General features: G+C 42.7%; 1 non-coding gene across 1 annotated transcript; it reads right to left on the bottom strand.

The window, feature by feature from the left end:
- Window positions 1–7,446: 7,446 nt before the first annotated feature.
- Trnap-ugg (transfer RNA proline (anticodon UGG)) lies at window positions 7,447–7,530 on the bottom strand. The gene has a single exon. It is a non-coding gene; the product is annotated as a tRNA-Pro (tRNA).
- Window positions 7,531–20,189: the final 12,659 nt, after the last annotated feature.

Raw genomic sequence — 20,189 nt, 5'->3', positions numbered from 1 at the left:
GGGATCACCAATCCTGCGATAAGTTGAATTAGATAGTAAAGAATGCATCATTTGAACGTATTCCTACTTGTCAAGAACAACTGTAGCTTTCACTTTGTCAATGTGTAAAATAACAATAGCCAGATGAACTGTGAGTGAACGTAAGGCAGGCCTCTCTGCTACTCTTGGGTGGACGTGTCCCAGTCAGCACACGACATGCCTCACTCCCAGCCTCCTTTACGGCTTCTGGAGGTAGTTTGGCCTGTGCAACAGAACTAGTGAAATCAACCAACCGATGCTCCACAACCACGCTAGCCCTTTGTTTATTATTGGTTATGCCCTGAGAGATGGTATAATACTTCGCGTCGCTACTTCTGCATTCTACCGACCCCCACTAAATCGATAGAGTGATTTTCTGCACTAAAACCTTAATAATGAGTGTGTCTAAGCGGATAGAGATATTTGAGAAGTATATCAGGGACTTCAATTTTGGTCGTCCTACCATCTTTCTCTCAGAGCGGATGATTGAATTATATCGCAAATGTATACACTCCAGTGTACCTATCCTGCCATTTTTATGGTCATGACAGCGGTGGAAAGACACCGAGCATCGCTGGGAATCATCATCGAACATTTTGTCTCTAACAAAAGTTGCTCCCCATGACGTGATAAATTACTGCTAGGCTTTTGATGAAAGCCTTTGAAACATCTTGTACAGGTAAAGCATTATGTTGTGGGAATGCACCCGTATAGAGGACTGCCCTTGGTATATATGAGAAAGGGGCTACTTTGCCAAGAGTAATTTCTCTGGTTATTTCTTGGCTGTCAGGCACTAGTTCGCTGATTATAATTCACGTATGTTTTCAGTCTGACACTTTACACCAATATTCTGTTACGTTACTTGTACTGTAAGTTGTGGCAGCATAATTTCTTCGTTGCAAATAAATATATAATGAAATTATCGCAGGTATGCTGTTCCGTACCGGTGATTTTAACTCAAAGTTTAGGGACATTGCAAGACTCAGAATGTCCCTCGCCTCAAATAGCCCTGTCAGTACACTAAGCTTAAAAACAGCGGGAAGGAGTGAGAGAAAACGAAAATAAACACTATAGAACAAATATTGTCGACAGTCGTGGCCTGTCACACAAAGATCAAAATCAGTTGAACGTTAGCTACAAGTGAATCTTCGTCCAAAGTAAAAATCTAGCAATTCAATTAGAGCAATGGGTATGCAGGAAATCAGTGGATTCCGTTCACGTACGTTTTCTACTTTCCAGTTGGTGGGTACCTTTTCACCTTAAATATTTTTAGAGAGACTCGCGTTTGTTTAGGATCCATAAGTACGGAGTACTTTACAGTGCTCTGGAGGAGGAAGTATGTTTCGAAAGCCTGAGTCGCGAATTTGTGGCGTGCTTCTATTTTGTGGGACAGATCTGATAGAACCGTTCTGGGTTTCCAAAATTCTTGTACATATGTCCTCAAAAACGTACTAAAGGCTAGTGTGTTTGTTGTACTTACATGAGACCCAGGTCAAGGATCGGGATTAATTCAAGGAAAACACGCGTTATTTAATAACAGTTCTGTCATAAGCCCGCTAAAAGTTACCAACATTCTTCCCAAATTCATACAACTAGTTAATGTTTTTAAATTACTACCATCATGCATAAGGGCATTTGCACTATACATAAAATTACAAACGATACTCGAAGAGCATCTCATTTGTGCAGTACGGCGGTGGCCCAATTACAAACAGTCAGCCGATTAAATAAATCTGCGGCGGCACTCTGTACGTGCGACTAGCACCACAACCGTGGGCTAATCCCACAACACGACTTGAATATAAGTTCAACAGACGTTAAATAACAGATACTAAAACGAATACCTCTCCACTGCAACAGTAAGCTCCGGACCTGCTCCACCGGCCGCTGTGGCGCTTCAGTCTGGAACCGCGTGACCGCTACGGTCGCAGGTTCGAATCTTGCCTCGGTCATGGATGTGCGTGATGTCCTTAGGTTAGTCAGGTTTAAGTAGTTCCAAGTTGTAGGGGACTGATGACCTCAGATGTTAAGTCTCATAGTGATCAGAGCCATCATCAGGACTGCTCCAAGGCAAGAAATTAGACACAAGCACATATGATGCTTGTATGCAAAGTCCGTTAGCGGCCCCCTCACTAGGAGGTACACGATGACGTGAAACTCTCCCTTTACTAACAATACTAGGCAGCGTAAGCCAAACGATGACACTCTCGAGTCATAAAACAATGCCATTGTGCACCCACATAGACGAGATACAACCAAGCAAGTCAAACGCTAGCCACGTGTAAAAATCGAAGCAAGCAGTAATACTTCACCCATTAGCCACAAGGCTATTACACTTAAGGGGCTCCGGAACGCCCTATACTTGAAATGTTAAAATAACGCTTATAAATTACATCTTTCCTCACAAAGTATTTGAGGTAGGAAGTTGAACTTTTTACAGATTATTTATTGGAATATGGGCTACAACTTAACACAGGGATTTTACAAAATTTTAGTTCAGTTATTAAAGATGATTTTTTTTTTCATTTCTAATGAAAATTCACAACATTTTTTTTGCAATTTTTTATTTATATATTCAAAAATATACAGTTTTTTGGAAGTGGCTGTGTTAAATTATGCAGAAGGTACTGTGTAACATTTACTGAAAGTTTGAAACAAATATGTTTGGAAGATCCTTAGAAAACATGTAATTAGTATGAGAAAATAAAAGTTTTGGGAATCGAGCGACAAAGATTGGATTAACTTTTTAGTGCATTCCAGGTCCGTAGGATGGATTATCTTCATCCTCTGCAAACTCCTCCTCCAGCTTCCTCTTGTTCCTCCTCCTGTTTACTCTTGCTTGTATTTGTAGACTCTTTACAGCCCTGTCTGCAGCCCGAAGGCGTTCCTTGTCTAAAGCAAGTTAGGTTCACTCACTTGGTTATCGTCTTTATTGTTTACAGTAATAACACATACCTTTGGCTTTCCAACATTTCTTCTTTTCTTAAAAGCCTTCAGAGGATTTCTAATAACTTTTACTCATTATTATACTTCAACAAAACAGAGACTCAAGAAACGTAATTAATTACGAATATTTTCGAGATAACGACAGAGTAAATAAACATGAAACAATCGACAATCACACCAGCGATATATATTGAACCATCACAGGTTAGCCACAACACATACTTTATCTCACATCACTAAAATGTACCTGATGAACACGGACGTTAATAATAACACCATTTGACAGCAGTTTAACAGCGCCACAGTGGGTCACGCCCATGTAGAACACATTTCAAAAAAAAAAAAAATTAAACATAGTTGTAGTCTTCGGAATTGAATAAATTTTATATCTATTAAAAGGTAATAGTCTGCAGATTCAGAAAACGCAAAAAAGTAAAAATTGAACTTTTCATGATTTTGAGCCTTTCCGGAGCCCCTTAAATCAATTTAAGTTCTTAAATAACCTGTCGGTCCACTATACACCATTAAGGTGATAATGACAATTAAATTCTTATTTTTTCAAAGAAATCAAGAGACTTCCTGGCACAGTTTGCCCAAGGACCTTACATTAACAGAAATACCGAGTAAATTACTTCCCCAAAATCACTAAACCCACGTCAATCCGACGACATCTCCGCCTCGGCACGGTACCAAAAGAATGACAAGAAGCTACTCAACCTGAGGCCGGAACGGGGGATCGCGGAAGCGGGTGCGGCCTGTCAGTACCCAGGTCTCACGCGGTGACGGGAAGGCTGCCGAAGGCGAAGGAAAACGCATTCCTAACCCGGACCAGCAGAACAGTAACGCGTCAACCATTGCCCACACAAGGCTGTCATCACATACCAAACAACGAATAGCAAACCAGTTTGATAGAAATTAACATACACAGCAATACTTAAAAGGGCAATTAACGATTATTTTCAAGGAAACCGTTAAAATTGCTACGTCGTCCGAACAAGAAGACAGAAGAGCATCTCTCGCCCACTTGGTTAAAGACCATCGTCCAGGGCTGACAGACAGCGGACGTCGAACTAGTGAACTCTTAGAAGTTGTTGCAAATTGCAGTTGCTATTTCCTGTGAGGTTTAGCTACGATTATTTTCACTTAGCCACTGAGGGCCTTTTTTATGTTATATTATGTACAATGTTGCAAAGTTGATTATTCGACAGGTCACAAACATAACAAAACCTTTTAAACTCAGTACCAACAGTGGCAACTCTGCCTCCACAGCAGTAGCGACGAGGCCTTTACAGAACTGGCGACGAGGATTTACAGAAAAAAAAAAAAAAAACTTCAGTGTAGGAGCGGCCCGCTCATAAATATTGTAAGTCAAGCTTCCTAGAAACAATGTAGAAAGTCATTTAAGGTTAACCACATAATAATGAAACAAGATTAAATAGGTCAAAGTATATCTTTGCTGAGGCCTGTTATTGCCTAATAGACACTGTAATTTGGATATGCACCAAATGGCAGATGGCCGGTTAAATTGTACACTTCTAACGCCAAGCGTTCCTCAACATGGAAGAACAGTTTGTCCAAATACAAGCACACTTACACACATGACACACACATGTGTACCTTTAGGCTGAGCACACACAACTTAAGTAATAGGCCAACTCCAGTAACTCGTCACAGGAAGGGCCATAAGGGCTACAACAAACAGCAATCAAATACTCGGTGGTAATAAACAATGATTTCAAATAGCAGACTAACTTTGCAAATACTAGCTTGCGCTCGGAAAAACATCCAAACTGACAAACGGAGCCACAAAAGGGGCCACTGAAAGGTACAGAAGTAGCGAATTCCTGGCCAGGTCACACCGCGTCAGAATTAACAATCTTTAAGTGCGGTACGTACTGAACAGTCGTCACACATAATTTCGAGTAAATGCCAGGGAGACGAATATGCTTAGCGCTCCAGGTAGGCACCGGATAAAACTGCCCTGCTGCTCCTAGTTGCTAACTAGTTGTTCAATACATCTCGCCATATTTAGCGCACCACAATTGACTGACGCACTCCGTATGCAGGTTGTACGCGGTGAGGGGCGCTCATTGCCCGCTAATCTCGCAGGTGGCAACGATCAACGCTGCAACAAAGCGCGGGCGCCCGTAGCCCAACGATCGGCGATTTGCCAGGACGCGGAGTACTCAGGCAACCCGCCCAGCCCCGCGTACCTCACACTAGAGTTGGGCAACACGATTCTTTTTTCCGATTCGATTCTTACGATTCAATCTCACATTGCGAATCGATTCCTACGATTCGTTCACGATTCGTTCTAGTCTGCGATGGCACGATTCTTACGGAATGCAAAAAGTTCTACATCTTACTCACAGATGGCAGGACATGTTCGAAATTGTCAATGGGGTTAGAATCGAACTCTGTCATAATAAGATAGGCCAGAAATAGTTTATTTATGAGTAAACATGCATATGACGTTACAAGTGTGATTCTCGATTTATACGTGTAATGCCTTAATTGATGAAAGGTCACGTTTGATTTGATTGCATCTATTGTTTTATTTCAGTATGCCAAGAAAGAGGAGTCGATTTGTGCGAAAGGTGGTGCAAAATTGCGTGGTATGCCAGTTTGGTTGTGTGGCTTGAACGTATCTAACTACAGACGTCTGTTTTATAGTAACAAAATCTAGCAGCGAGGCAGACGTGGTTTGGCTCATATCATCCTATGTTTTTCTGTGCTAAGATGTCTTTCCAAGTCCATCATTTCTTCTAAATACTAAGCATAGGTATTTTGCTTTTAATTTGTCTGAGAACTTGCCTCTGTCACTACTATTTACGTGAGAAGACGACATAATTCTAAACAGTAGGATTCAATCGCATACAGCGACATTACTTGACTAAAATTTAATGTGAATCTGAACACGATAACATTCGAAAACTCGAACTTGAAATTATTAATTAAAAAGCTCTTGTTTAAAAACGGTATTACACGGCGATCCTTCGAGAAAGGTAGGCCTATTGGTTAGAGGGTCTATTTTCTCTCTTTTTTTTCCGCGAGTAATATTACGGCCCACGAACTTCGTTTATTCGTTCCGAGCTTCCTTTGTTCACACGCATCCTCCACTTGACTGCCGTCTGACGGTCGTAATCATTCGGCACAACTCTGCAATCTGCATGATTCAGAAGTTGCCTTCGAAGCATAGCGTACTAAGAATCGATGAATCGTTGGAACTTGGAATCGTCACGACTCGGAAACACGCAATCGTTCTTACGATTCTTTTGAACGACGATTCGTCCTTATCACGATTCGATTCTTACGATTCTTTATTTAGAGTCGTTCAAATGAACGACTCATTCACGAATCGCCACAACTCTACCACACACCAGTACACAGCCCCAGGAGGAACACTACACCCAGCAAAGATGATACGACGGTGGCGAATCGATGGAACGCGCACAAGTGTCCCCGGTAGGATCTCGTGCGCCATCACAGAAGACGACACGTCTCGAGAAGATACTGTCAGATACACGAAGATGAAAACTAAATTCGTGTATTTCCACTGTGTGTGACAGCATAAAATGCTGCACGACTTGTGTTACAGTTCATAGCTGACTGATTCATTGCACTAAGTTTTTCTGAAGTTTAATTTATTTCTTTAGTATTGTGAGTTTGTCCTTTCCATCCCTTTGCAATATACACTGATGTAAATAAATCGCAACATCAATAAGTAATTAATGCAGAGTAATGAAATTTCGGGAATACATTTTTCTAGGTAACATATTCAAGTGGGTAACCTTGCAAGATTTCAGGTTAATGTAAGCCTGAGATAAGCCATTGCAAATATGAGATGCTGGTACTTTTTAAAAACTTGTGAACCACTAGAATGCTCAATGCGTCCAGACGCGCATGCGTTGTGATGTACAGGTGTCAGTTTGTGGGATGGAGATCCAAACTTGATCCGCTTGGTCGGTCAATAGAGGGGCAGTTAATGCTTTTCGTGGATGACTTTGGAGTTGTCGTCCGATGATGCCCCATTTGTGGTCGACTGAAGACAGATCTGATGATCGAGCAGGCCGAGGCGACATGTTGCCATGCCATAGAGCATGTCGTGTCGCAACAGCGGTATGTGAGTGAGCTTCAGCCTGCTGGAAAACACATCCTGCAATGCTGTTCATAATTGGCAGTACAGTAGATTGAGTCATGAGACTGACATACAGATGTGCAGTCGCGGTGCGTGGGATAACCACGACTTGCTCCTGCTGTCATACGGTCATACGAAATCGCATCCCAGACTGTAACTGCCGGTGTAGGTCCACCGTGCCCAGCATACAGACATGATGGTTCCAGACCCTCAGCTGGCCTCCTAACTAACAAAAAAGGTTCAAATGGCTCTCAGCACTATGGGACTTAACTTCGAAGGTCATCAGTCCCCTAGAACTTAGAACTACGTAAACCTAACTAACCTAAGGACATCACACACATCCATGCCCGAGGCAGGATTCGAACCTGCGACCGTACCAGTCGCGCGGTTCCAAACTGTAGCGCCTTTAACCGCTTGGCCACTCCGGCCGGCTCCCTAACTAACACACGCCCATCACGCACCCAGGCATAATCAGCTTTCATCAAAAAACAGAGCAAACCTCAATTCTGCCCTCCCGTGTGCTACTCAAGTCGCACATGGCAGTGGCTTGGGGTCAGTGGTTAACCTTAAGCTGTCTTTATAAAATAACAGGCTTATAACAGTCGGCCGTGTCTCTGTGGCGAGAGCTGCTGCTCAGACTGCTGCTGCAGGTGCAGTGCGATGCGCCACAGCCACACGCCGAAGACGATGGCATTCCTGCTCCGTAGTGCCACGTGAAAGCCCGGAGCCCGCTGCGAACAGTCACGTGCAGTCGCTACATTCCCGGCAAGTCTTTCGCAGAAGGAATATAAAGCTTCTTGTAGCGCTATTACACGACCTCTTTCAAACTCTGGCATTCTTTACTACATCAACTCACCACGTCCAATATCGAAGGTAACTAACGTTGACGATGATTACAGCGTGCATTGAAAGCAAACGCTACTAGCGCTACTCTTATGCTACTGGTGCGAAATATGAATAGACGTGAAAACAAGCTAAACAACTTTCGTTTACGTCCCGCAACGCCCTCTTGGCGCTGCCATCGTTTTCTGTCAGTGTATTACGGTTACTCGAAAATGAAAATATTTTTTTATGTTGTGTGGGTGTAGATATCAGAAATTTAATGACGAGGCATGGATGGAGACACTCAGAGAGATAGGACCTTTGCAGTTGTGTGTAAGTCAGAAAGAAGGGGCAATATTTTGTGTACACATTGTAATATTAGTAATTTTCGCCTCACAAACATTAATATACGCTCAATAGTAAATGCCTGATGGCCTAAAGTTATCGAACAATTGTAAAGTAAAAGAAATGAACCATCGCATAGCAGCGACAGAGTCTATTATTCTTTATCTTTGCCGTTCTTGCGCGGTGTCTGTAAATCTCTATGTACATGTATCGATTAATGGTATAAAAAAGAATTCTGTTGTTTCAAGACAAATGAGGCTTTTGGCGCCTCACCTTTTACTGTTTTTGTATTCTATGAAAGGCGGACTCGGACTTGCTGCATTCCACAACTGTATTTTATATTTTATGTGAAAATATTGAGTGAATATGCTAATTGTTATTTTTTCCAATCAGAAAACATGTAGTTTCTTGTAACTGATATCGAGCAGACAGCGTCAAGAGGACATTTTGACTGTTATGTATAAAGTATTTAACCAGAATGGTCATCTATTGTAATTTAATATGAAAAGGTACGTAGCATTAAAAAAAAGTGTGTTAAAGATAAGTGTGCTTATTTTAGTAAATTAACCTTGATGATTCCATCTCCTTATTTACCTGAATGATAGTTATTTTGTGTTACTTCATCACCAGAAATTACGATCACGCTGATGGGCCGAACGCAGCATGAGGCAGAAGGAACATTATCGTTTTCCTATTATTTCTGAGCCAACTTTTTGTGTAGTGTTGCATTTCTTTTAAAGTCTATAAATCTTCTGGACCCTTAGTGTTGATCCGGGTATGACTACATCGCGACGATAAAAATGCACAGAAATGATAATGTTTCTTCCGAACGATCTCAAATATATATATCAATATGCTGCTCTTATTCAGATATTTAATGCTCAACGTATGTTATTATAATAGTGTAATCAATCCCTGATTCTGTTGCCAAGTGGCCCACCAAAATAAACACGTTTTCGACATATTTCAAAAAAAAAAAAAAACAGTTCTTCTTCTTTTCGTCCCCCAAGAGCAACGCTACAACATGTGAGAAGAAATATAATGATTTTGCAGGGGTAGAAAATTATCCAGTGTGTGTGTGTGTGTGTGTGTGTGTGTGTGTGTGTGTGTGTTTGTGTGCGAGTGTGCCGTGTGTGTCTGCGCGCACGTGTATGTGTGTGCGTACGTCAATTCATGTCAAGCTTATATTATTTTGTTTCTTTTTCGGAAATAGCTGCGTATTCACGTGAAGCTTACGTAATTTTTTGAGAAACATTTGCATCGCTTTGAATTTACGCAGTTTAAGTATTTGACTTCCTCGTTTTAATACTGCACTTACGAAATATAGAGATATGCATGTATTTGTGTGTACTAAATTCTAATGGAATTATATTTATACGTACCGGTATTTTATCCATATACATTTGACTTTGTCGCGTATTCTAATCAAGGTTATGTAATTTTTTTCGGAAATACTGCATGTCTTCGAACTTGGAACCAATTCAAATGAAGCTTATGTAATTTCACAGCTGCATTTTTATTGGCTGCCTCATTTTAATACTTCGCTCTGACTGATTGGAGAGGTGTAGGGGGATGAGGGAAGGGGAAAGAGGGAGGGGAAAGGGGGAGGTGAAAGGGGAGGGAGGGCGTACAAAGCATAACTGGACTGTGTTGCATCTCCTATAAATTTATCACCACAACCAACATGAATTTCTTAAACTTTCCAAGTGGTCCCATCTTGCTCTATTTAAAAGTCCCTCCATCACCATATTGCCTTTTCGAATTTCTAACCATTGCTATCTTGATGACGTCATGTGTTTGATGCCATCCGCCCCTGCATATAAGCAACCTGCACTAAAACCTGCACTTGTGAAGGTCATTTAAGAGCAAAGCGAGCCAGAGGCCTAACAGATATACTACTGGTACACCACTGCCGTTGTTTCCATTATACGTATAATAGTTTTATCTAACCATTTCTATAATATATATGTTATATTTCCCAATATGGTTTTGTATTTGATCTCTGAGGATGTATCCTTTAACTTTCTTCAGAAACTTCATTTCAGCTAACTCAATTCATCTTTTGTCTTTGTTTCTTCGTGCCCAACATTCAGTTCTATGTATTGTAATAGGCGTAGCCATTAGTCTGTAAAAATTTTATCCTTCCCTGTCTTGTCACTTAGTGTTATATGTACTGTGACACATAACATTTCAGACTTATTTCATTTATCATGATTATCATTATTTTATCTTTTGAGATGTTACATACCAGCATTCACCATTCTGCCTGTTAGTATAATGTTGCTTCGTGTGAATTACAGTTACAGACATCCAGCCACGCTACAAGCAGGTGAGCAGGAACTCGACTCCTCATTTGTTCTCTGTGCTTATTCATGAAACTTCGTGAAATTAACTACGTGTTGCACATCCTTAAATTTTGGAGTACAGAGTATTTCCACTTCAACACAAGTTGGGTGAACAATCGTCTTGACTCTAAAAGGTCCCGCATAAAAAGTGAAGAATTTTCTGCACAGATATTGGTGCTTCCTTGACAAACGATGCCTTCTGACTAAGACTTTTTGACAAACAGCTTAAAATCCCTTATTCTCCCCCTGTGGTGCTGCTTTCTCTTCCGAGCTTGTCCCTCAATCCAATCAGTCACAGATGACGCTATTTCCTGTTCTTGCACACTTTGGGATATTGTCTTTCTTCCCTGAGTCGGTTGGATGGTGACTTGTTCTTAAGCACAAGAGTCGGAGACATTGCAGTAGACATATGGGGCAGACTATTTACGACCATTTGAAAGTCTTGGAGATACAGGTTGCCCCTATGATGCTGTTTGTTGCAATAGATGGGGCACAGCACTACTATTTCCTCAGTAGCTCTCTCTCGCGGTTTCGCACTCGGATGACAATGAGACGCGAATACCAGGGTAATTCCCTTTGGTCACAGCATTTTCCTTCCAATTCTGTGAATGAAATTATTCGATGTAATCTTTTCTACGCGACCGACCTCCTTAATAAAATTGATTATGAGCGCCTTAGCGACTGAACGTACTGTCACAAATCTCAAAGGGATGAACATGATGGGGCGAACAGAGTGTGACCGCCACTAGGACGTACCGAAACCCATCTTCCATAAGAGCCATTGGTCCATTGTGACTAATTCCTTTAGCCTAGTTGCTGCAGCACGGTACAGCTCGGTCTTGTGCGACATCGTAGGAAGTTTTACCAACTGAAAGCCTTGCGTGATGTGAGAACTCTTCATATCCTTCTGTCCATGTTAGAAAAATATGTCAATTCCCTTAATTTCGGAAAATACTTTCTTGGATCTAAGTGTACGTGGCTTAGATGCACAGCCAGACAAATCTGTGCATCAATTCCTCTGATATGCACAGCACCCACTCGTCACTTGCATTAGCTCTCCTTCGGAGCAGGATTCCATTCTTTACCTTGTAGACGCGTGACTGTGTTAGAACTGCTTATCCTTCAAATCCTTCAAGATGGAAACACTTTCTTGTTCCTTCGAAATATTCGTAAGTGTGAACACAACGAAGCTCATAAATGAGACCGACATATCCACGTAGTCGTCTCTCAAGTCGTCAGGACCTTCAGACGTGAGGGGCTCTCGACAGAGCATCGGCAACCGTGTCTTATTTATCCGGGATGTAATTTATAGTGAACTGAAATTCCTGGGGAACTAATGCCCATTTTACTTAGCCTTACATGTGACAATTTTGTTGACATAATGAACTGCGGCACCTAATGGTCGTTGCAGATCTTCATCATCCTCCCAGAGAGAAAATGCAGAAAGCGCGTGAATGCCCAGACGGTTTGCGACAGCCTCTAGCTCACTCGCGAAATAATTTCTTTCGGCTTTGTTTAACAATGAACTGACGAACGTGATCGTCTTCTGAATGACTTGCCTATCTCGCTCTTCTTCTTGGAACAGATCCACGCCGAGCCCAACCTGACAATGGTCCATAGTGATACAGAAACCCTTATTTAAATATAGGTTGGCGATAATGGGTGTCTTTAACAGCGCATACTTTGGCTGCTCGAGCTCTCACTGGGCGTTGTCACTGCACTCCCACACAGCATTCTGCCCTGTGAGGCGACACAGCTCTGGTTTCTTCACACCATTTACAACAAATCGTTTGCAGTAGGTCATGAGCCCAAGACACGCACCTACTTGGCGCTTTGTCCTTGTAACAGGGCATTCAAATGGCTCTGAGCACTATGCGACTTAACTTCTGAGGTCATCAGTCGCCTAGAACTAATTAAACCTAACTAACCTAAGGACATCACACACATCCAAGCCCGAGGCAGGATTCGAACCTGCGACCGTAGCGGTCGCTCGGTTCCAGACTGTAGCGCCTAGAACCGCACGGCCACTCCGGCCGGCTAACAGGGCATTCACTTATTGCAGTTAACAAAATGTAGCGAGTGGAATTCCCAACGGGCACAAAATGTGTCTGAGAAATTTCGCGTCGGAGGAACCAAAGTCTGACTCAGACAAGTTCATTATTACACCATTTGTTCTAAATACTTCAAGCAATTGCTGTAACATTTCATAACATGTCTCCCACGATTTTCCCCCAGTAAGGACATCATCTACGTAGACAGTGATCGTTACCTTAAGGTATATAGGAATAATCTGGCCCTCATCCCTAATGAAAGCCAGAGGTGACACGTTGAGCCCAAAGGACAGCTTACGAAATTGATAACAACGACCGAAATTCGAAAAGGGTCGTACACTCCCTGCGCTTGGGGTGAAGTTTAATTTTCTAGGAACAAGCCCCGAAGTCCGATAGAGAGAGCACTTTCACTCCATAAAAGCATTCTACTTTGCTCTTCGATGATCTCGGATTGGGCCATCTCTGTCTCAGCGACGTCGTTTACTTCCTGCACATCCAAAACCGAGCCAACTCAACCACCCTTCTATTCCACACAATGGATAAGACAGTTCTATAGGGATCCTGCTGGTTCAATGACTTCTTGTTACAGTACCGATTGGATTTCAGCCTCAAACCTTTCACAGTACTGCGGAATTTGTTAGGTATGAGCAGTGAACTTACGATGTTCAGTGACCCGAAATCCGTACAGAAAATTAGAAGCTGTGCCCAGTGTTTCTGAAAAGACAGTTATTTGAGAATACAGGATGTCCCGCACTTGTTCTCTGTGCAAAGTATCGACGTTGTGAGCTAACTTATCTGTACTGTCTACGGTTTCCCTGTCTGATCTGTCGACGCTAAAGTTCTCTATCTCCGTTGTCTCTTGACACACAGACCCGATACTGCCCACATCTAGAGTTCTCGTGAAGCCAGAATAGCCATCAAATTTCAAATCCTTCACGACACCAGCCAGTTAAACCTCTATTAGTCTCTTATTCAGATTGATAACTGTCGAATAACGCCTAAGGAAACCTGGGCCAAAGACCATGTCCACCGTCAATGACGGAACGATTAGAAAGTGTGTTCTGAATTCCAAAGACTGGCTTACAATTGGGATTCCAGCTTGCCCACCAACTGTAACACTTTTCCCGTTAACACACACACCAATAACTACTGTTCACACACTCTTTGAAAGCCTTTTTTTCTAAAGACGAATGCATGACTACCTGTGTTCATCCTTCTCATTACTATCAATTACTTCCTCCTCTTCCTTCAAACGGGTTTCCCTAATATCATCAAAATTTATGTACAAAACGTATTGTGATCTCCGACTATGGCAGAGATCCCTTTCTACTGCCGTTTCTAGTAAGCTATTAGGGCGCCGCGGTCTTCCATTTCTCCGAACATGATGTATGTGGCCTATCTCTTGAACAGCAGACTGTCTCTCTATAAATTCCTCTCCGTGAATTTGCTTAGACTGGTTATCATTTCTTTGACTATTCGCCCTATCCTGTGCCGATTTCCCAACTCAATCATTGTTACGCCTCGAATAGTACAGTGCTGTCCTCTTTGCATCTCATTTCTGTGATGAGAATCGCCGTATTGATTATTAAGAGGGGGTTATGGCGGATATGGCTCAGTGTTACGTTCGTATCCCAAATCCTGTGGAAGAGACTAAACACCAAAACTGTCTTTAATATTAATATTACGGTCCACAATTCCTGTCTATAGATAATGTGGCAGTTTCGGCAAACAGATTCCAATTAACCCAGGAGGGTCACATGGCGCATCGAGTTGGTGTACCAAGTCCTTAAAATGAAAGATTGGTTTCCGATACCAAGAATCACTGAGTTTGGCCAGGTCCTGCGTGCTCTTTGACCAATATTCGGCCAGGAGGGCTGCACGAAATTCTGCATACGTCTTGCAGTCCTGGATAAGTATACGCATTCGTGCCACTGCGTCTGTTCATGTGCGACGTTCCTCTCTAACGATGGATTCCAATACGGGGTAAATGTAGGCTACTGTCAAATTATGTATTAAACGCAGGAGGACGAAATTGTTCATCTGATCGGGAAAAAAGGAGCATTTTTGAACTGCGAGAAAGTGCCTCCGATTTTCGTCATCTGTTAATTCACTGACGCATTCGTTCGGAACATCGCTTTTAACTGACATCGGACACTCCATCCTCGCCAGTCTCTCTTCAGATTCCCGGACTTCATCTCACTCACAGCGTCTCCTTTCTACTGCATCTGAGTCACGTGAACCGTCTTTGTTTTTCAAATTTCGCGATTGTTCACGAGATGTCTCTTGTTGATAACGACTTGGTTTTCCTGAAACTGCAGCGAGGACTGCTGCTGCCCCTGCTACTTTGACCGGTCGTGTCCTGTCTGTACCAGCGTCCTCACACGCTGATAACTGCTCTAGTGTAGCCGCTAGCACGTCTATTTGACTGGGCATTTTCGTCAGGGAGCCACCCATGTGGTTTAAGTTCTGTTCGTTTCGAGCGACTTGCTAACAAATTTCGGGCAGCACCTCTGCTCTTCATTGACCTCGGTCACGACTACCTGCACAACAGCATTTCTGAGGGCAAAGAACAAGAGAGAAAGTTGTTCTTCGCCCGTTCATAGAAATTTGCCGTGCTGGTAAACTTAGAACTTCGTTAACCGATTTGCACAGGACCAGAGCAGGGTGAGAGGAAAAACTGATACTTATCACAGTCATTGAAACAAGAGACCGAACACGTTGTTCGCCTTAAAACAGAGCGGCGTAATGAATGTAGCTTACGACACTCGTGGAAAAGACTTCATCCACTCGGAAAGAGTTTGGTGCAAAGAATTCACGACTGTTGTGGAGCTCTGATTACGAGATAACGAATGGGACGCCAGCAAGCTGTTGCATCGTGTCTGACCACCACCACCTAAAGAGAAGGCCGCGGCGCGCTCTTGTGACGTCACGCGAAGCGGGCCAGGGTTGGATTGGCGCTGCGCTTAACGAATCGAGACGCACGGCCTGCAAATCTTTGTCAAACGGTTTTACAGAACCTATTCCGTAAAAAATAATTAATTTCTGAAATACTTTTAGCTTTATATGGCAGTTTCATGATGAAGTGCCAATCATTTCGATAATGGTCATAACTATTGTGGTATTTCACAGATGAGTATCAAATTTGAGAACGTTGCCATCAAAAATAGAGGTCGCTATGAATTTCTGTTTTGATGCATATTACACATTCTATTGCTGAGTATGAAATACAGATGAGGTTTTGAAATTTTCGTAAAACTTTGGATCAATATCTGCTTCCAATCTCGAAAAAATTGAGCATCTGCAGCAACTTCACTTACGATCGCAACGCGTGGGAATGAAATATTCAAACGCCTGTCATATCTCGTAAACCGCTGGAGATAACGAAACGAGATCTTGGCAAATGATACCACGCAAACAGGAGAGTACTTTGCCGAATGGTTAAAATAAGTAACTTTCTCAATCGCGATATAGCAGAAACTATAGTTTATAATTCTTTTTTACCGGTAATGTAATTGCATAAGACTTATCAATAGCCAGTGAAAACGTACGAGTGCGGAATGTAAATAATATTGCGATATACATGATAAAACAAGGTACATTTGTGAAAAATGCACTGTGATAAAGTACATTCTTTCTGGACCAGACAATTATTATTTACACTCACTTGAAAAATTCTGCACTAATACAGTGTATAATATTAAATTCCTCTGCCTTCAGTATCCTAAACAAATATTGTGTAGCTGTTTATAGAGCTCCCTCAGGAAAGCTGAGTACATTCCCCAAGCAAACAATCACTTTTAACTCACCTCACAAAAACAATTATGCGTTGTTATTGTAATGTAAATTTTCTTTTCTGTAAAAATATGGCAGATTTTGAGCATAAGTCAACAGTGAAAATCTACAAACCTTCAGCAGACATTTGCAGCAGTTGGAATGAGACAATGTGTCAAGCTAAAAACGTGAATAATAAATTTAACCTATTTCTAGATTAATTTGTTCCATTGTTTGACACATCGAAAAATAACACAGATATGCTTCATACAGAGAGATCGCTTTTTAAACATGAAAACAGCAGTTTCAACATTCGTTAGCACTCATGCTAACTAATGCGAGAGTGAAAAACAACACCCACTCACAAATAGAGAATAAAACGTATCGGTAATGCGTAACAAAATACGAACTGGAGAGAAATTTAAACACGAATAAAAAGTAACACGAGCCACAAATTTATATTTCGTTTTCAAAATCAAAATAAAGCCACTTGATAACGAATACTAGGCCTACTTACTGCGAACTTTTGCTCACAATTTTAGTCTAATGTATCCAAAATGCAAGATATTCCACCAGAAAAAATAACAATTGTACTAGGTATATAGTTTTTACATACCTTCGTGTGCTCAGTGGGTTGGAAATTGTCCCGATGAATCGCTGAAAGACATTTCCAACGCAGATTCGCATCTTTCGGGAAGGAAAACAACATTACTTTCGGTCGAGTTCCGTAATTCCCACGACACCTTGGCACACAGCACTTGTAAACCACGTTCACAGTAGCTTCACTACAGGCAAACACCGTAATCGCTAGTTTTAAGCACGAATATAGCACTCGATCCAACAAACGTGTAGATAAACAAACGCTTCGAAACACAACACGGTGGCCTGCTTGGAGTGACGTCACGACCTGCTATGAATTTCGCGCCGCGGCCCAGTCTCTAGGTGGTGGTGGTCTGACCGCCTGCGCCTCGTGGCGCAGCTGCACAGCGCGTCCCCACCTCCAGCGCGCACCTCCTGCAGCTCTCCCCGACTCCAGCTGTCTTCTTCAGTCCACTACACCCGCGGTAGGACGCACTTTCTGGTGAACCTTCAAGCCAATCACAGCTCCAGTTTCCGAGTGCAACTCGACTACCTAATAGGCTCGCGTCCAAAGCGCGACCTATGTCGCTTTAACGGACAGACTGTCTAGAAAGATCCCGAAGCTTCTGCCGTGAACTTCCAGCAAACACACTCCTGCGAAACCTGAGAGTAAGATCGCTCCACCTACGTTCCCCAACTCACCTATGCCAAGACACAGAGGGCTGGCACCATACCTCTCCTTGATTTCCCCCTCCTCGCTCCCCCTCCTGTCCAGTGTCCTCCACTCCTAAACGTGGAAAGAGCAGAAGATTCCCGTCAGCCCACAGCAAAGTTAACAGAACGGATCTCGTGCAAAACAGGGAGCGTTCGCGATATAGAGGCTGCTGATCGTAAAGGGAAAGTTAGGATTAAAACAAAACACATGCCCCACAATTCACGTCTCCTGGACATTGGTCTGCGTATCTAGTGGACAGGCTGTACCGTAATGAAAGCTATTCTCAAATAAACTTACATCTTTCAGTCCGTTATGTTCAATTTGTGTTGTAATTAAGGAAACATAACTGGAGAGAGTGGGAAAATAAATTCTTCAGCGCTTCATATATTACTGACATCATCCTCATATCCGTATCTAATATCGCAAGTTGTGAAACCTGTTCAGTTGGCTGTTCTTCTAGTACTGTTTTTGAGCGAACAGTGAATTTTCCTTTGAAGGCCCTTGTTTTAGTTTTATCTACACTTTTAGTGAAGTCTTTAAATGATTGTTCTCATATACTTGATTTACACGAAGAATTGTGACATGCACATCACTTTCCGCTTTCTGAATAAGTACAGGGTCATCGGTCAAGGGCACGGTATTTCTCTTTGTGTATCCTCGTATTAATCTCAAACGTTATTCAACTTCCCGTTTCCCCTGTGTAACGACGACATCTGATGATCTATGGAATACAGTAGGTGAAAGACTACACCCTTGCCTCAGTCAAGTGTCGATGTGTAACTGTCCTGTCTTCTCTTTCCCTGTGATTATTATAATTTCTGTGTGTTGGTGACAGATATGCAAAATTAATGTTCTTCGCAGGTCTGAAACTTTCCCAACGTATAGTCAAATTTTGTTCCACTTGTGATTTAGACGCGTCATACCAGATTTCTGCGACCGATTCGGTTGCTGTTGCATGCATTTCTCGAGTGTGTTGCTTGGTTACAGCCTGTGTTCTCCAAACGCTACGATTGTGACGCGAGCCCTGCTGTTTGCCTACATTTCCCTGATTAACCTGCGTGTATCACTGCACTGATTGATTCCTCTTTCACCCTGTAAATAGGACTAAGTACGATGCATTCAAGGCAGCACGGAGCGTAATCTCTTTCTTGGTACATTGTCTCGCTAGAGGATATGGTGCACAGATAAGGTGTTCCTCCATAAACTCGTCCGTGACGGGGGGCCCTAAAGCGCCGCCTACCGCCGCCGCACTCGGCAGTTCGCAGCGACGCACCGTAAACAACAGCAGTACCTGCCGGCATCTGCGTCTGTTAAGCACGGAGCGCTTTCCTTTGTCCTGCTATAATGTTTGCTGCACTGGGAACCACCGCAATTACGCCGGCACTAATTCTGCTGCGAGAAAATTACTTTCTTTCCAGCAGCAGCTGTTCCACTTTCAGTCGGGAACTGATCCCCGCACAGAAGGGGATTTGCTGCCACTTCCGCTTCTGGCAGCTGTGGATCTTGCTTCTTCGTGGTTCGTTATACAACTGTTTCATTACAAATTTCGTAAAATTAGCACAAAGAAGGAAAAAGATTTACTCGTCAAAATGTTTTCTATTTATAAATTCCTTTTCCTCTCAAGGAAAAAGCAGAACCTAATCTATAAGAGAAACTTCATCCTTTTTCCTCTCCTCTACGGGAAGTGATGCTGTTAGTGGGCAACCGTCAAGGTGACTTCCTAAATGAGCTGTTGGCAGATTAGTTGTCAGAGGTGCAACTACTTTGCCCAGTTACAGAAAATTAAAAGTTTTCTATCTGGGCAGAGCAGTGCTGCGTACACGCGGTAAAATATTTCAGACTGTGTGTGGGTTACATTATTAGGAACAGCACACTCCGCTCGGTGCCAAAAGATAAACGAAAATATTCTCGCATCAAATTACAACACGAAGCCTGGCTGCCTCATCTTCATCAGGAACAGCCGACAGCTGCAGTGCTACGAAAGATGAGACTCGCTGTGGTAGCAGCGGCCACGACAAACCCTTTGACGCGCACAGCAGCTGTTCCTGGAAAAATGTCCACCCGCAGCTGGAGAGTGTTGTGACTTGGCAAGGCAGCCAAGCCACTATGATTGGTAGCCGAAAGGCACGCGTTAAGCTCACGCAGGCTGGCGTGAGGTCTGGAACAGTTAAAGGAGTTGAGTCTAGTAAAAATAATACGTAGCTGCTGGAATACTTAACTTTAATCAATAATTGGTGAACATCGGTCTGACGGTACAGGCATCACAAGATAAATAGCAATTGATAATGGCGCCTTCCTAGATCGTAGCAAATGACGTAGCTGAAGGCTATGCTAACTATCGTCTCGGCAAATGAGAGCGTAATGTGTCAGTGAACCATCTCTAGCAAAGTCGGCTGTACAACTGGAGCGACTGCTAGGAAGTATCTCTAGACCTGCCGTGTGGCGGCGCTCGGTCTGCA

Source organism: Schistocerca cancellata, chromosome 2, assembly GCF_023864275.1.
Source record: "Schistocerca cancellata isolate TAMUIC-IGC-003103 chromosome 2, iqSchCanc2.1, whole genome shotgun sequence".
NCBI lineage: Eukaryota > Metazoa > Arthropoda > Insecta > Orthoptera > Acrididae > Schistocerca > Schistocerca cancellata.
Note: the sequence above shows the minus strand (reverse complement) of the source record. Positions and strands in the feature narration are given on the sequence as shown.